At 32.0% G+C, this 16,307-nt stretch overlaps 1 long non-coding RNA gene, 1 other non-coding gene and 1 pseudogene across 2 annotated transcripts; all 3 read left to right on the top strand.

Annotated features, from left to right (window-relative positions):
- Positions 1–4,722: 4,722 nt before the first annotated feature.
- LOC107412188 (perakine reductase-like) lies at positions 4,723–7,645 on the top strand (annotated as a pseudogene).
- Positions 7,646–8,292: 647 nt separating this feature from the next.
- Positions 8,293–8,363, top strand: TRNAG-GCC (transfer RNA glycine (anticodon GCC)). The gene has a single exon. It is a non-coding gene; the product is annotated as a tRNA-Gly (tRNA).
- Positions 8,364–8,430: 67 nt separating this feature from the next.
- On the top strand, positions 8,431–9,598 carry LOC132799658 (uncharacterized). The gene is made up of 4 exons (XR_009634496.1): positions 8,431–8,592; positions 8,741–8,907; positions 9,151–9,224; positions 9,394–9,598. It is a non-coding gene; the product is annotated as an uncharacterized LOC132799658 (long non-coding RNA).
- The last annotated feature ends 6,709 nt before the right edge of the window (positions 9,599–16,307 follow it).

The raw sequence follows: 16,307 nt of genomic DNA, 5'->3' as shown, positions 1-16,307 counted from the left end.
TTTATATCAAAATCAAATTTCTTAGAAGTTGTAGCTGTTACATGCTCATGAAATTTAGTTCCTTTTTTTTTTTTTTTTTTTTTTTTTTTTTTTTTTTTGAGTTGTGTTAAAATCTATAGTATGACATATATACATAAATTTTAGCTAACTAAATCATGCTATATTTAGATACATTTTAACATGGGTTGTTTATATATATGTATATATTCTATAATATGAGAAGTGATGCTATTTAGAAAATGATTCATTTGTTCATATGCAAAATGTCCCTCCCTCTCTATGATGGTATAAATATTGAAGATTTTGCCATATTTTATTTGTTACTTAACTTGCTTAACAGGTTTCGAAGCTGGCAGTTGGGTGTATGGGGTCTATAATGCTCCTGTCCCTTAAGAAGTAGGCATATGTATCAATCATTAACTATGTATTCAACAAAGGAATTATTACCTTCTGCGATACATCAGACATTTTATGGGGAAAATCATGCTAATAAAGTTCTGATTGGAAAGGTAATATACATATGAAGTGGTCCCTTTGGACTCGTGACATTGACGAAGAAATCATTACAGCCTGCATGTAAACCTTAAATCCTTAGATTAATTATATTTTGATGAATATAAATCGAATTTCCGCAAAATTTTTGCCCAAAAACACGTTTTGTTTATATAGTAGTTGAGTTTTGAATTGCTGGATTAAGGATAAATTATTCTGTATATGATGGGTCTAACACATCAGCTGCAAACCGGTTTAATCATATTACATAAGTTCGTCAAATATGATACATTATTTATATAATTTTTTATTAAAAAATATAATTTATATGATTGATGATGGGATCTAAATGCTAAATGGCAATTTAAATGATTGCCACTAAAATATTTTTTCTTAGATTATAATATGAAAAATAATAAAATTAAATATTGTAATTAATATTTGTCATATAAGCTAGTAACTATTATTGATTATTGGTAGTGACAAATATCATGATTTTTTTCAAAATCCAATACAATTACTTTAAATTAGTAAATTATTTGTCAATATATCTAATTCCTTTAATATGAATTTGTTAATATATTTAATTTCTTTAAAAAATTATCTAATTCATTTTATTTCTCAAACAATTTGAAAAAAGAACAAATATTATTTCTTATTATTAATTTATTTTAATGAAAATAAAAATATTATGTATACTATTGCTCTGATTATATAAGCATTTTGGAAAAATTGGTATAGGCATATATATATATATATATATATAAAATATTACTTTTCTTATAAAATGGTAGTAACACAAAGAGAAGTATAAAAAAATCTTTCTTTCATTTTCAAAAATAAAAGCTAAAAATAAAAAATATCCCTCACAATTTATCATATTAAGCTCAAATTATGTGTATGTATATATATATATATATATATATTTATATGGGATGGAATATGAAATATATAACAATGTTTTTTAATATAATAATTCTTTAGAAGGAAACTAAATACATTAATAAATGAATTGACTAAAAGAAATAATTTAATGATAAATAGCTTATCAATTTGAAATTTAATTATATTAATTTTAGAAAATAACATGATTGATTTTATATTTAATGAAATGACATAATATAATTAGATAAAGCTACAATTAACGTGGTAAACCCGTTCTACTTAATAATTTCTTTGGATTAAAATAGTGATCTTGCAAATATGTTTGTAAAAGAGTTGATGTTCGAGTTATGTTGTTTCTTTTATATGCTTTTATCTATGCTTGGTTATATGGAAATATGAAATACTTTTTGATCTAATTTGACTACCATTACATATAAAGCTATTTTTGTAAAATATAAATATTTAATTTATCTTAGTTTCTAACTATGGACAAGCTATCAACAATTATCATTGGTTAGTGGAGTACTAGAGTTCCCTTGAATTCTAAATGATCAAGAGTAAAATGCATATGAGATGTAGATAATCAGTAAAGTAAATTAAATGAAATGAATGATTTGTTTTTGAAACATGCATATATTGTTGGACATTCAAAATTGAATTTGAAATGTAGATAATTAGTAAAGTAATTAAATAAAATGAATGATTTGGTTTTGACAACTTGAACATATTATAGTTTAACGTTTAAAATTAAATTTGGATTGATATAAATGTTAATCGATTTTTTTAATTTCGAATGAAAAATTAAAAATAGAAATGAACAATATATATTGATTTGTAGAATCAGAGGCGAGAAAAAGGATTGTTTTGTAGGATCCTATTGCCTTTCTTATTAAGGCACGATTGAAGAGAAGTAATGGCTTAACTTTATTAATCTCTTTCAATCCTATCTATCTTGCCTTTCTTTTTGGGACACTCCCCTCCATATTTATATCACATGTCAAAAACTATGATAGCTTTGGAATGCGTATCGAGTATTTTGCTTCTTTTCAGCTTTGCACACTTGACACATTTCTTCTTTGTATGTGAGAGACTGAGTGTTTTGGGGTCCTTATTATAAACTTGATTTCGCTGCAAATATGAAGAAATGTGTGTTAAATGTGCAAAACTGTTAAGAAGTAAAATACTAGATATGCAACCCAAAACTATTGTACTTATTAATATATATTTAGAATGCATCCTAAATCTGTTGTAGTTATTGATAGATGAAAAATTTAAATGTAAAAGTTTTATCACAGACAAATTATGTTTTTATTATTTGACTAGCATTTAATTGAAGGTATTGGTTCCTGCAAACGAATAATTGAAAGTTTACATCTATATTTTTGATGCGTGTGTATATATATATATATATATATATCTAATGTTAGCATTGTGGATCTTGCATTTCACCAGATAATTGGATAATATATGATAAACTTATTAAACCTATAAATAAGATTTTTGTATTTATATACTGGTGGGTTATCGTGTTATATATAAACAATAATATAAAATTTAGATGAAGTGCTATACATGGTAATTTGTTAACTTGGCCTTCTAGTTAATATGCGCATTAAACATCCATAAAATGGCCGAAAGTGCTTACTTTTGCATTACGTGTTATATAGTGCCTATAGAAAGATTGACAGAAAAATCATATTAATAAAGTGACATTAATTTTGCATTAATAAAGTAACTCTATTATGTGTTAATTTTGCATTTTACAATCATTTTTTAATAAAATGAGATTATATTAGTTGTCAAATACAAACTGTGACAAGAAAAAAACATAAAATTAAAATCCGGTAGGAATAGCATTTATAATGATGGTAACTACTTCGAATGTTTGTCTCACAAGAAAAAGGAAAAAGCATATACTTTTGGGCCTTTCTGAGTTATATATAGCCCAAAACAAAAGGATTGAACCACACCCAACCCATTTTAAAAATAAAGCTGATTAATCACCCTAGGACCAAACATCCAATATATTTACCAAAAAAATATGTTGAAAATCAGATTTTTGGGCAGACATGAGCATTAAAAATCAAATCATGTAAGCTAAATTATTTTTATCATATGGTTTCTCAAAAATTAAATTATTTTTATCATATTATTTTTTAAAAAATAAATAGAATATATTACACTGTATATTTTCAAAATTTTTTTAAATTACAACCAGATACTTTTATAAAATTATAAATTATAAATATAAAAATATTTAATTATAATAAAAAAAAAATTTAAAGATGTGCGGTCTAATATATTCAAAGCAAGTATTAATAACTTGAATATGTGGGTGAGTTCACTGAGTTGGTTAACATACTTTTTATATAAGCTATTAACTAATTATTATTTTTTTCCATAAAAAAAAAAACTAATTATTACTTTAAATTATTTTTCAAACACTTTTTCTCATTGCTATGCATTTTCTATGCACATATTATAAATTTAAAGCCAGAAAAGGTGCATAACGCTTATCAATATGTCCTAGGGATGTTAACAGTGTGGACGGCGCCGCTTACTAAAAAATAGTATATATATATATATATATTTTTTTTTTTTTGTTTTATTGCATGTCGAAAAAGTAGTAATTAAAAAAAAAAGAAAAGTACAATAATCTTGATTAAAACAAAAAAACAAAGGAAAAAGTAGATGTACACCAATCTTATATAATATACTTTACAATATATACTTCCTGATGATCTCCCTAGATTTTGTAAATGTAGCTTTTTCTTTCTACTACTTTTTTTGTTTTTTTTTTTTTTTTCCCTTCTGCTTTTACTTTCATATATTACATAATTATATTAATAATAATAATAATAATAATATTATCACTTAGTTGGTCTCTTTAACTTCGTGTTGCTTTAACATGTTTATTGTTTACAGGACAATCTCTTTTAAATTCCGATTCCCTATTTTTCCTCATAATTATACGTGCAAAATAATCCTTTTAACAACTTTATAACCATGGTTAGTTATTTAATTTTTTTTTAAATTCAGATTATATTAGTTTTTTTAACATTTTCTTACTCGAATAATATAAAATTATTGTCAATAACCACTAGGGATAATTCGGATTAAATTAGACTTTGTGCTATGATTCTCCTTTTCTCCAATTTATTATAAAAAAAAAGGCCATAATCCAATTTTATTTTCAATTTCACACCCCAAATTCATATAATCAATATTCTGTATGCGCCACAGGAAGCGCGTACGATGACTTGATTTTGCCAGAGATAATGGTTTATGTACGATGGTTATTGTTGACATAATAGTGACGTCCAAGCGTATAAAAAATGACATAATCAATTATGAAATCAAACTAAAAAAAATAAATTAATAAATAAATTAAAACTAAGAACTCTCAGGAACCCACTTCTCAGAGAGAACAGAGGAAGGCTAAAACTAACAGAAAGGAAAGAAGAATGGCTGAGGATCAAAGAGTTGTTATTCCAAGAGTTAAACTAGGAAATCAGGGATTCCAGGTAAAGTTCATTCTAGAAATTCGTTTCATTGCTAACAAGAAAATTAATCTCAGAATTTTTTTTTGTTTTTTTTTTTTTTTTTGGGTTTAAGTTGTCAGAAATTGTAGCTGCTATACATTCTCTAAGTTAGTTCCTTGTGTTCGAGTTTAGAGTATAACGACATATTACATAAATTTTTGCTAAACCCAGTTCAAGTTCTTGGATTGTTCATGTAATTGCATCAAATTAGGATCTAAAAATGTACTATTTGTATCATATCTATCTATCTATCTATATAAATTAATATTGTAACATGGTTGGTTATATTTTCTTGTTAAAGGTAATGCTATTTAATCAATGATTCATCCATAATGTTATGAGCCTTGGTTTACATGCTCTTATAGGTTTCGAAGTTGGGGTTCGGGTGTTTGGGGCTTACTGGTTTCTACAACTCTCCAGTCCCTGAAGAGGTTGGCATATCAATCATCAAGTATGCATTCAACAAAGGAATTACCTTCTTTGATACATCAGATTTTTATGGGGAAAATCATGCTAATGAAGTTTTGATTGGAAAGGTCAAAAAAATAATTTCTTGATTTGAAGTTTGTTTTGTCAACAATGTTAATTTCACAGGACCACTTGGTTATGTTCATATATAATTTTAGAATTATTATTTCAGGCACTGAAGCATTTGCCTAGAGATGAGGTTCAGATAGCTACAAAGTTTGGTATTGTGAAGGTAGATTCTAATAAAGTGGTTGTAAATGGAAAACCTGAATATGTTCGCCGCTGCTTTGAGGGTAGCCTGGAGCGTCTCGGTTTGGAGTATATTGATCTCTAGTATCAGCACAGGATAGACACAACTGTCCCAATAGAACACACTGTAAGTCTTACATTACATTTACTTCTTCAATATATGCACCTTCAGCTTATTAGCTCTGGTTTTTTTCATGTGTCTTTGGACTTGGACGTTGGCTTCTTCTTTTTTTTTTTTTCACTTTTTTATTTATTTTTTATTGCCCTTCTATATAAAATTATGGTAGATGGGAGAACTTAAGAAGTTGGTGGAAGAGGGAAAAGTTAAGTACATTGGGTTATCTGAAGCCAGTCCAGACACTAAGGAGAGCACATGCTGTTCATCCTATCACTGCTTTACAAATGGAGTGGTCACTTTGGACTCGCGAAATTGAGGAAGAAATCGTTCCACTCTGCAGGTAAATCTTTCATATAGTCGAAAATACGTTTAGTTTATATAGTAGTTGAGTTTAAAATTGTTGGATTAAGATTGTGATGGATTAAGATTGTGATCTTGCAAATATATTTGTAAGAACTTGATGTTCTAGCAGGCTGGTTCTTTGTATGCTTTTATCATGCATGGTTTTATGGAAATATGCGATAATTTTTCACCTTTGACAACCATATTAAGTCCTAATTATGGAAAAGCTATGTGCATGTGTCTTAAACTAAACATATACATTATGTTGGTATTTTTTTCTTTTAATGTAGTTTGAAATGTAAGTGATGTGTTTTAGTTGTTTATGTTTTCAGGGAACTTGGGATAGGTATAGTTCCATACAGCCCTCTTGGGAGGGGATTTTTCGGTGGTAAGAAAATTACGGGAAGTGTTTCTTCAAATAGCTTTCTGGTAAGGCATTGATCTATTCCAGAAGTTTTGCTTGATTTTCTTAGATAACTTTTTTAGTTATTATTATATGTTATGCAGCATTTTTCGGTCAAAGAAATTTATAATTTTTTTCTCCTTTTTGTTACTGCAAATAGCTTCTGTTAAAAATATGGTCACCTCGTTTTGTTTATACCAGGAATCACTTCCTCGGTTTCAAGGAGAAAACTTGGAGAAAAACAAGAACTTGTATGCTCGTATTGAAAAGTTAGCTGAAAAGCACAGATGCACCCCTGCACAACTTGCGCTTTCATGGGTTCTCCATCAAGGTGATGATGTGGTGCCTATTCCTGGTATGTGACCCTTTTACTTTCTCATCTTAATTTTTAATTATTATGTGACAAATAACATTTTTATATAGTTACATATTATTATGTTCAAACAGTTTGAACGTGGAACAGAATGAGAAGCTCTTAAAAATTGAGTCTGTTCAGGCTAAAATGGAAACTTTATGTCAAACCGATGCTCCTTTTAAAGGCTTTCTCTGTGATTTTGCAGGGACAACTAAGATTGAGAATCTTAATAGTAATATTGGTTCATTAGGAGTGACGCTCAGCGAAGAAGATATTAAGGAGGTATCTGATCTGATATCCATCAAAGAGGTCGCAGGGGATAGAAGAACTGATTATTATCTTCGCTGCTCATGGAAATTTGCAAATACACCACCAAAAGATGGCAAAACACCATCTTAAGATTCCGTGTTCTGCAATATGATTTGTTCCCCTTTTTTATTTCTCATAGGAACTCGACGCCAAGTGACGAACTGAAGCAAATTGTCAAAAAGAGCACTCATCAGAGCTACTAAAGAAGAGTCGAAAAGTATTTTCTGTTTAGACAAAAAAATGATTTATTGTAAATATAGATAAGCTGACGTTTTTCTTCTACTGTAGCATTGTTTTGGATGCAATAAATATACATTGCACTCTATTTATGTGAAGCCCTTTGGACAACACTATATTGTCAATTGTCAATACAATGTTCTTGGATTTTGTTGTAAAACTTATACTTAACAAGCATGCCATCATTGTAAAGATCATATTGTAAATTTTAATGTCCAGTTGTATATACAATAATTTTCTTTTTATCTTTAGGAAATGAAATATTTTCACTATCCGGAAACAACTTTGGAATGAGTTTTTAGCATTTTGATGCAAAACCTTTTCCAATAGGAAATTTCTTGGAAGCCAAGTCTTCAACATCCTTGAGCCGGTCATAGTGAGGGACCGTGGCTTTATTTCTGTAACACGTCTCATATAATACCTTGGTTGTAATTTCCAATTTCACAATACGACCAACATTGAAAGATCCTGTGCCTAGACATGTTATCCTATGAAAGAGGATGTTCTTTTCTTAAGGAGAGGCTTGACATGAGGAAGACTATTTTAAAATTATTAATGAAGTTTTGGATTAGAGGATTTGTGAAAACTCTGTGGCCATGAGATTAACATGGTTGCCTTTCATTATGTTGAATGCAAAAGTAAACATTTAGTTCATAAGTTTTTTACATATAAAATGTCAAGCCCTCATTGAAAGAGAATGTTCTTTTTTAAGAAGAGGCTCAATAGAGAGACATGATATGAAGAAGAGCATTTAAAAATTATATATGAAAATTTGGATTAGAGACTGTGAAAACTCTATGGCCCTGAGATTGACATGGTTGCCTTCCACGAAGTTGAAATGTAAATCGATTCTGTGTTAAAACTAGATGCCAGGCATGGGCTGATCATCCAAGCACCAGTGGTCTAGTGGTAGAATAGTACCCTGCCACGGTACAGACCCGGGTTCGATTCCCGGCTGGTGCATTCTTTCATTTTTAATCCCTCTTTTATTCATGAATTTGTGAGCTTTTACCAACCCAACTACCCATTTTCAACAGCAGGGACTATTGGATTGGATAATTTATCTACCAACCTCAAAACACTCAAAGCCTCAAATACTGAGACCTTCAAAGAGCTAAAATTTTGCTTAAACATGGCTGATAATCACAGAGTCCAAGTTCCAAAGGTTAAACAGGGCCATCAAGGACTTGAGGTAAAAATCCCATCTTTAATTTCTTTCTGAAGAAAATCCCATTTTAATTTCCTGTATACCCATATCAATTTCATTTCATTGTGTCAGTGTGCTTGTGTTTTTTCTTTTCCTCATTTATCAATGATTTTCGATTTTTCTCACTTTCCAGGTGTCAAAGCTTGGATTTGGTCTGGATGTATGGGTCTGACTGGAGTCTATAACTCCCCTGTGTCTGAGGAGGATGGGATTTTTGATAATAAAAGAGGCATTCAATAAGGGAACCACTTTCTTTGACACGGCTGATGAGCTCATTCTAATAAACTTCTTGTTGGAAAGGTTTGTGTCTCCACCTGTGACTTTATCAAGGGATATATTGATTGTGTTCCTAACATGGTTTTTGTTTTTGTTCTTTCGTTGTACGAAAAAAAACCGATATACTTAGATATGAGGAAAATCCCTGCTATTTAAATAGCATTTTGTTTCTTTTACCATTTGGTCTTTGGTGTTAAGGAGCTGACACATCTATTTATAGTGTTAACTATAAAAAGGTAACTTTCTGTTATTATTATATTTTTATAGGCGTTTTTGGTATGGACTGCATTGATCTCTGTCATCAGCACCAGATTGACACTTCAGTCCCTATAGAGGAAACTGTGAGTGATTCGATTTCTTTTTCAACTTGAAGCCTGCAAATTTTTTATATGTATTGTGTGGTGATATTAATCACACACAGCCTTTAGAAATTGTTGAACCCTTAATAGTAATGTTGGAACCCCCAACCTATGAGAAATGATTAGATTTGTGCTTAATTTTGGATGATAGATTGGTGAGCTCAAGAAGTTCGTGGAAGAGGGAAAGCTAGAAGTATATTGGGCTATCTGAAGCAAGCGTGGAAACAATAAAGAGGGCACATGTAGTTCATCCTATTAAAGCACTACAAATTAATATTGAGTGGTCCCTTTGGACTTGTAGTTATAAGACACCAGATAAAATATTGAAGACCAGAATATATTTTTTATTTACTGCACTACTCTTTATATAGAGCTAACATTTAACAGAAAAACAAAAATATTTCCTAAACACAAGGCATGACTAACAGCTTCCTAATTTCTAGCTATTAACAAGTAAAACAGCATAACAGCATAAATAATAACAAATATCCTAAAGACTTGGTCAGCTAACTGCATAACAAATATTCTAATGACTTGGTCAGCTGACAACAACTCCATATGCAGCTACCTAGGCACTGTTACAACAATTTCTCCTCCTTGCCTAATAGCTGCATAGACTTAGTTTGTTTCTCAGAACTTCGAATCTTGCGTTTGGAAGAGCCTTGGTAAGCACATCTGCAATTTGGTTCTCAGTCTTACAATAAACCTGTTTAACTTCACCAGCCTTCTGTTCTTCTCTCAAATGATATAGCTTGATCTTGAAATGCTTTGTCCTTCCATGAAAAATAGGATCATTTGAAATTGCAATGGCAGCTTGGTTATCTACATAAATTTCTGTTGGCTCAGTTTGGTTCATGTGTAAATCTGCTAGTATTTTCCTGATCCAAATTGCTTGATTCACTGTAGCGTTTGCTGCAACATACTCTGCCTCCGCTGTACTTTGAGCTATCACATCTTGCTTTTTTGAGCTCCATGAAAAAATTCCTAATCCAAAATTGAAACAAAAACCTGTTGTGCTTCTCATGTCATCTATAAAACCTGCCCAGTCACTATCAGAATAACCATGAAGCTTAAAAGAGTGACAGCTAGAATATTTAATTCCATAATTTGTTGTGCCCTTGATATATCTTACAATTCGTTTGGCAGCCTGAAAATGCATTTCACTAGCACAATGCATAAATCTCGAGAGTAAACTTACTGCAAACATTATGTCTGGTCTGGTAGCTGTAAGATACATCAAGCAACCAATCAGACTCATGTATAAGCGTTCATCAACTTTTTCAGCTCCATCCTCTTTGCTAAATTTCTCCTTTTGATTCATGGGTGTGCTAGTGCTTTTGCAATCTTCCATATGGAATTTCTTGAGTATTTCCTTTGCATACTTCTTTTGGCTTATGAAGACTCCATGATGGTCTTGCTTCACCTCCATTCCTAGAAAATAGGACATTAAGCCAAGGTCTGTCATCTCAAATGCTTCAAGCATTTTGGCTTTAAATTCTTTCACCAGCATCTCATTGCTTCCTGTTACAAGAAGATCATCAACATAAACAAAAACTATAATTAAGTTAGCATCTGTTTTTTTTTATATATAACGTAGCTTCACTTGGACTTTTAACAAAACCAAGGCTTTGAAGATATTCATCGATCCTGCTGTACCAGGCCCTAGGAGCCTGTTTAAGACCGTATAATGCCTTCTTCAATAAGTAGACCTTCTCCTCCTGTCCCTTGACTTGAAATCCTTCAGGCTGCTCTACATAAATTTCATCTTGAAGATAACCATTTAAAAAAGCAGATTTAACATCCAACTGGTAAATCTTCCATCCCTTTTGTGCAGCCAAAGCAAGTAACATTCTGATTGTATCCAAGCGTGCTACTGGAGCAAAGGTTTCTGAAAAATCTACTCCAAACACTTGACTATACCCTTTCACAACTAATCTGGCTTTGTGTTTATTTACAGAACCATCTGCATTAAATTTGGTTCTGTAAACCCATTTGACTCCAATGACCTTTCTATGTTGAGGTCTATTCACCAACTTCCATGTGTCATTCTTCTCAATCATCTTAAGCTCTTCTTCCATTGCTTCGATCCACTTGACATCCTTTTCAGCTTCTTTAAACTCTGTAGGCTCAAACACAGCAATATTACATCTTTCATAAATATCAGATAATAACCTTGTACCTCTAATTGGTTCATCATCTATGTTATCATCCATATTTTGTTGAATTTCAGACCGCTGCTCCTTTACTGACTCCTCCCAGTTCCATTGTCTATCTTCCATGAATGTGACATCTCTACTTACAAGAATTTTTCCACTTTGTGGTTGGAAAATTCTGTAAGCCTTGGATGCTTTACTATATCCAATAAAAACTCCCGGTTCCGCCTTTTTATCGAGTTTCTCTCTTTTCACCTGTGGCACATGAGCAAAACAAAGACAACCAAAAGTTCTTAAATATTGCAGGTCTGGTTTGTAACCAAACCAAGCTTCAAATGGAGTTCTTTTCTGTAGAACTCTGGTTGGCAATCGATTCAACAGATAAACTGCAGTATTTGCAGCCTCCGCCCACAGGTTCTTTGGCAATTCCTTTTCATGCAGCAAACACCTTGTCATTTCCATAATACTTCTATTTTTTCTTTCACTTACACCGTTCTGCTGCGGAGTATACGGTGCTGTAAACTGGTGCTCAATGCCAGCTTCATCACATAAATTTTTGAAACTATCACAAGTGTATTCCTTTCCATTGTCTGATCTGATTGTTTGCATCCTGTAACCACTTTGATTCTCCACCCAAGTTTTATATTTCCGAAAAACATTAGCAACTTCAGATTTAAATTTAAGAAAATAAATCCAACAAAATCTGGTGCAATCATCAATAAATACAATATAATATTTACTGCCATTTAAGGAAGATGTTTTTAGAGGTCCTCCAACATCTGTATGTACCAGTTGAAGTTTGCGTGTTGCTCTCCATGCAGTTTGAGGAAAGGATCTTCTAACTTGCTTTCCATATTGGCAAGCCACACAATCAGAAAGTTTGTCTTCCAGTAATGGTACTCCTTTTACCATTTTGTGATTCTGCATGTATAGAAGTCCAGCATGATGAAAATGCCCAAGCCTTTTGTGCCACAATTCCGCATTGCTTGCACTGCTAGGAAATGCTATCTGCTCCCCCTCCATCAGATTTAGAGCAAAGCTTTTTGCTCTCATTTTCACCTTAAAAGCATCTCTTCCTTCTGCATCTTTAATCCTGCACCATTTGTCTTCAAATATAACTTTGAAGCCCTTCTCAATCAGCTGTCCAACACTAAGTAGGTTTTGGTCAATATCAGGCACATATAAAACGTCAGTAATATACTTCAAACCTGATAAGCTTTCTAAAGCTATAGTTCCTTTGCCTTTGACTGAGATGTATTCCCCATTTCCAATTTTTACTTTGGAAATTTCAGTTTTGTTGAGTTCTTTGAAAAGCTCTAGATCATTAGTCATGTGATGTGTGCAACCACTATCAATCAGCCAAGAATCACTAGAACTGTTGCTTGCTGCAAAACAAGTTGCAACAAATAGCTGCTCCTCTTGATGTTGCTCAATAGCAGTATTTGCTTTTCCTTCATGTTGTTGTGACTTACAGATTCTCTCCATGTGCCCAATCTGACCACATTTCCTGCACTTGACATCTGGTCTCCACCAACACTTCCTTTGTGGGTGGTTAGTTTTTTTACAGTATGGGCAAGGTGGATATGTTACCTCATCCTTTTTGTCATTGTATTCAGTTTTCTTGCTGTACTTCTTTTTGCTGTCCTTCTTGTCTTTGCCTCCTCCTGAATTTTGTGCCTTTGCTTGAAAAGCACCCTTTACAGATTCTTCTTTTCTCATCATTCGCCTTTGCTCTTGGGCCTGCAATGCATTTACTAATTCTGCCAAGGATATACTTGACAAATCCTTAGATTCTTCTAATGAAGAAATTCTAGATTCGTACTTTTCAGGCAAAGTCACAAGAATTTTTTGTACAATTCGTTCATCAGAAAAATCCTTACCCAGCAACCTCACCTTGTTTACTATGCCCAGCAACTTGTCAGAGTAGTCTTTGATGGTTTCTGTCTCCTTCATTTTCAGCATTTCAAACTCCCTGATCAAGTTAAGCACTTTCATGTTTTTGGTTCTTTCATTGCCTTGGTATTCGCTTCTGAGATAATCCCAAATAGCCTTTGCTGTCTGTAGATTCATGATTCTTGAATATATGGTGCTTGAAACAGCAGAGAATAGACATGCTTTAGCTTTGGACTTCTTTGTCTTCCTCTCTTTGTGAGTCTTTAGTTGTACTATCGTTGGATTTTCTGGCAATGGTAGAACATCATAGTCCTCCTCTACAGCCTCCCAAAGATCTAATGCCTCAAGATGGACCATCATTTTAATAGCCCAAGCCTGATAGTTATCACCATCAAAAATTGGTGGAGCAATATGAGAAAATGTTGTTTCAGCTTCCATTTCTAAAGGTTTTTGTGTTTCTGGTCTTTTAAGTTACTGGTTTTGGTTTGTGTTTCTGGGTTTGTGTTTAGATTCACTCAACTCACAGATCCCTCAAGAGATGGCTTAGCTCACAGATCCCTCAAGAAAAATAGCTCTGATACCAATTTGTAGTTATAAGACACTAGATAAAATATTGAAGACCAGAATATATTTTTTATTTACTGCACTACTCTTTATATAGAGCTAACATTTAACAGAAAAACAAATATATTTCCTAAACACAAGGCATGACTAACAGCTTCCTAATTTCTAGCTATTAACAAGTAAAACAGCATAACAGCATAAATAATAACAAATATCCTAAAGACTTGGTCAGCTAACTGCATAACAAATATTCTAATGACTTGGTCAGCTGACAACAACTCCATATGCAGCTACCTAGGCACTGTTACAACAGGACTCGGTGATATTGAGGAAGAGATAAATTCCAGTTCGCGGGTTTTGTTCACAATCCCAATTATTGTTATGGAAAATGGCTATCCCCATTGCTTCTCTTGCTATTTGAAGTCAAAGGATTAGGAAAAATTATATGTTTTTAGTCTTTGTAAATGTATAAATTTGACTAGCTTTTGAAACAATCTGCATTCATTAGTTAGATATTTTGCAGGCTTTAAATTTAGATTTGATTTGCCTTTCGGTTGGTAATTTAAGGAAGAAAAAGGAAAGCAGAAAACTAGTAGAAGCAAATATTATACCTTGTTGGTGGCAGTAATTATAGCTTATGTTGATTATTTTGTTTGGGATGATATTTTGTAACATTGATGCATGAAATAGGGAACTTGGTATTGGAATAGTGCCCCATGGTCCTCTCGGTCAGTTTTTTTTTTTTTTTTTGGCTGGGAAAGAAGTTGTGGAAAGTCTGACTGCAAATAGTTTCTTGGTAAAAAAATTTGTGTGTTTAATAGGTGATCTTTTATACAACATAATTTGTTAGACACTGTTTACCTCAATCATGAATCATATTGAAGATTGGTAATTACTTTATATACGCTGCCCTGCTATATCACACTTTGGAGAAAATTATTCTTCACTGAAACATGTGGAGCTCTGAACAAGAGCAAGATCTTTTATGGTCGAATAGAAACTCTTACCAAAAAGCACCAATATTCTCCTTCTCAACTAGCACTAGTTTCTTTTTTTTTTCTTTTTTTTTTCCTATAAAAACTTGCACTAGCTTGAAGGGGGATGATGTGGTACTACAAATCCTTGGTGAGTGATTCACACTTAAATGTTTTTCTCATTAATTTTAAATTATTTTAAGTCCTGCCATTCTCTTTTGTTTCTCCAAACACTCCAAGACATAAAACTGGATGATTACTTTCTCCGCTGCCACAGTATTGAGTAAATGCAACACAAACTCGATTTCATCTTGGCATGACCGGGCAAAATCTTCCAACTTCACTACCTTAAGGTATTGAAATGAATTATTCACCTCCACTTTCACAGCGATATGATTATCCAACCACTGTAAAAATAAAAATCATATTCACATAAATAATATCGCGTTTACATTTTTTAATAGAGGAAAGAATATCATATCATAAAAATATACAATTACTACCTTTTAAGCCATTAACTTTAGCGGGATGTGGTAGTTTGCAGAACTGCCATAAACATAACAGATTGTCATTCCACTCACATTTTTTCTCATGATAACAGTATAAGATAAAATTCACTAGTTTTTATTTTATTTGTTTTATAAAGAATATAAATTCACATAAACAAAGATTAGGGCCTGTTTGGAAACAATGTTTTGAAAATATAAAACAAAAAGACAAAGCCAAAGAGGCCTTTGCAAATCAAGAAATAAATAAATATTAGTAGATTGGCACTGATGACCTGGATTGACAAAGTATTCAAGAGAGGAGCTCCCTTTAGAAAATCCGGCAAAACGTGAATTGGTATTTGTTGGTTCCAAAACACAATCAATTCCAAATGCTCAACCTTAATAAATTGAGAAAATTGAAGAGATCCATCCGATATAAAGTTCTTGGAAACCTAATCAACCAAATTAAACGAAAAAACATGAACTTATATATATATATATATATATTCCAACCAAACCAAAAAATTAAAAATTAAAAAAAAATCCAACAACAACAAAAACAGTGACCTACCACAATGTGCATAGCAAGTCTTTTGATTTGATGGGTCAAATTTGAAGTGCTTATGGACTATAAAATATAGGTGGGAGAGATTTGGAGCAGATATGGTGACGGTTTCCAAAGGACATACACCTTTTAATTCCGTTGTGTCAAGAACATTTCTTGTTTGCGGAGGAGAATTCAAATGTTTGAGATTGGGAGGAGCATAAACAATTTCCAACTTATCCAGTTTACAAGCTCGTTCAAGAGAAAAACGTTCAAGAAAAGGACAGTTAGAGAATAAACGATGAATAGCATTTTCAATGATATATAAGCCGTTGATAAATAAATCCCTGAGGCAATGAAAATTATCAGCGATAAAAATAGTGTCGAAACGAATAATAGGATTAAGAATCAAAGTGAGGTTTTTGACATTTTTTTGGCAGCAAAATCCA

Source organism: Ziziphus jujuba, chromosome 10 (genome assembly GCF_031755915.1).
Source record: "Ziziphus jujuba cultivar Dongzao chromosome 10, ASM3175591v1".
Lineage (NCBI taxonomy): Eukaryota > Viridiplantae > Streptophyta > Magnoliopsida > Rosales > Rhamnaceae > Ziziphus > Ziziphus jujuba.
The sequence above is the reverse complement of the archived record's forward strand: the minus strand, read 5'-3'. Positions and strand labels throughout refer to the sequence as shown.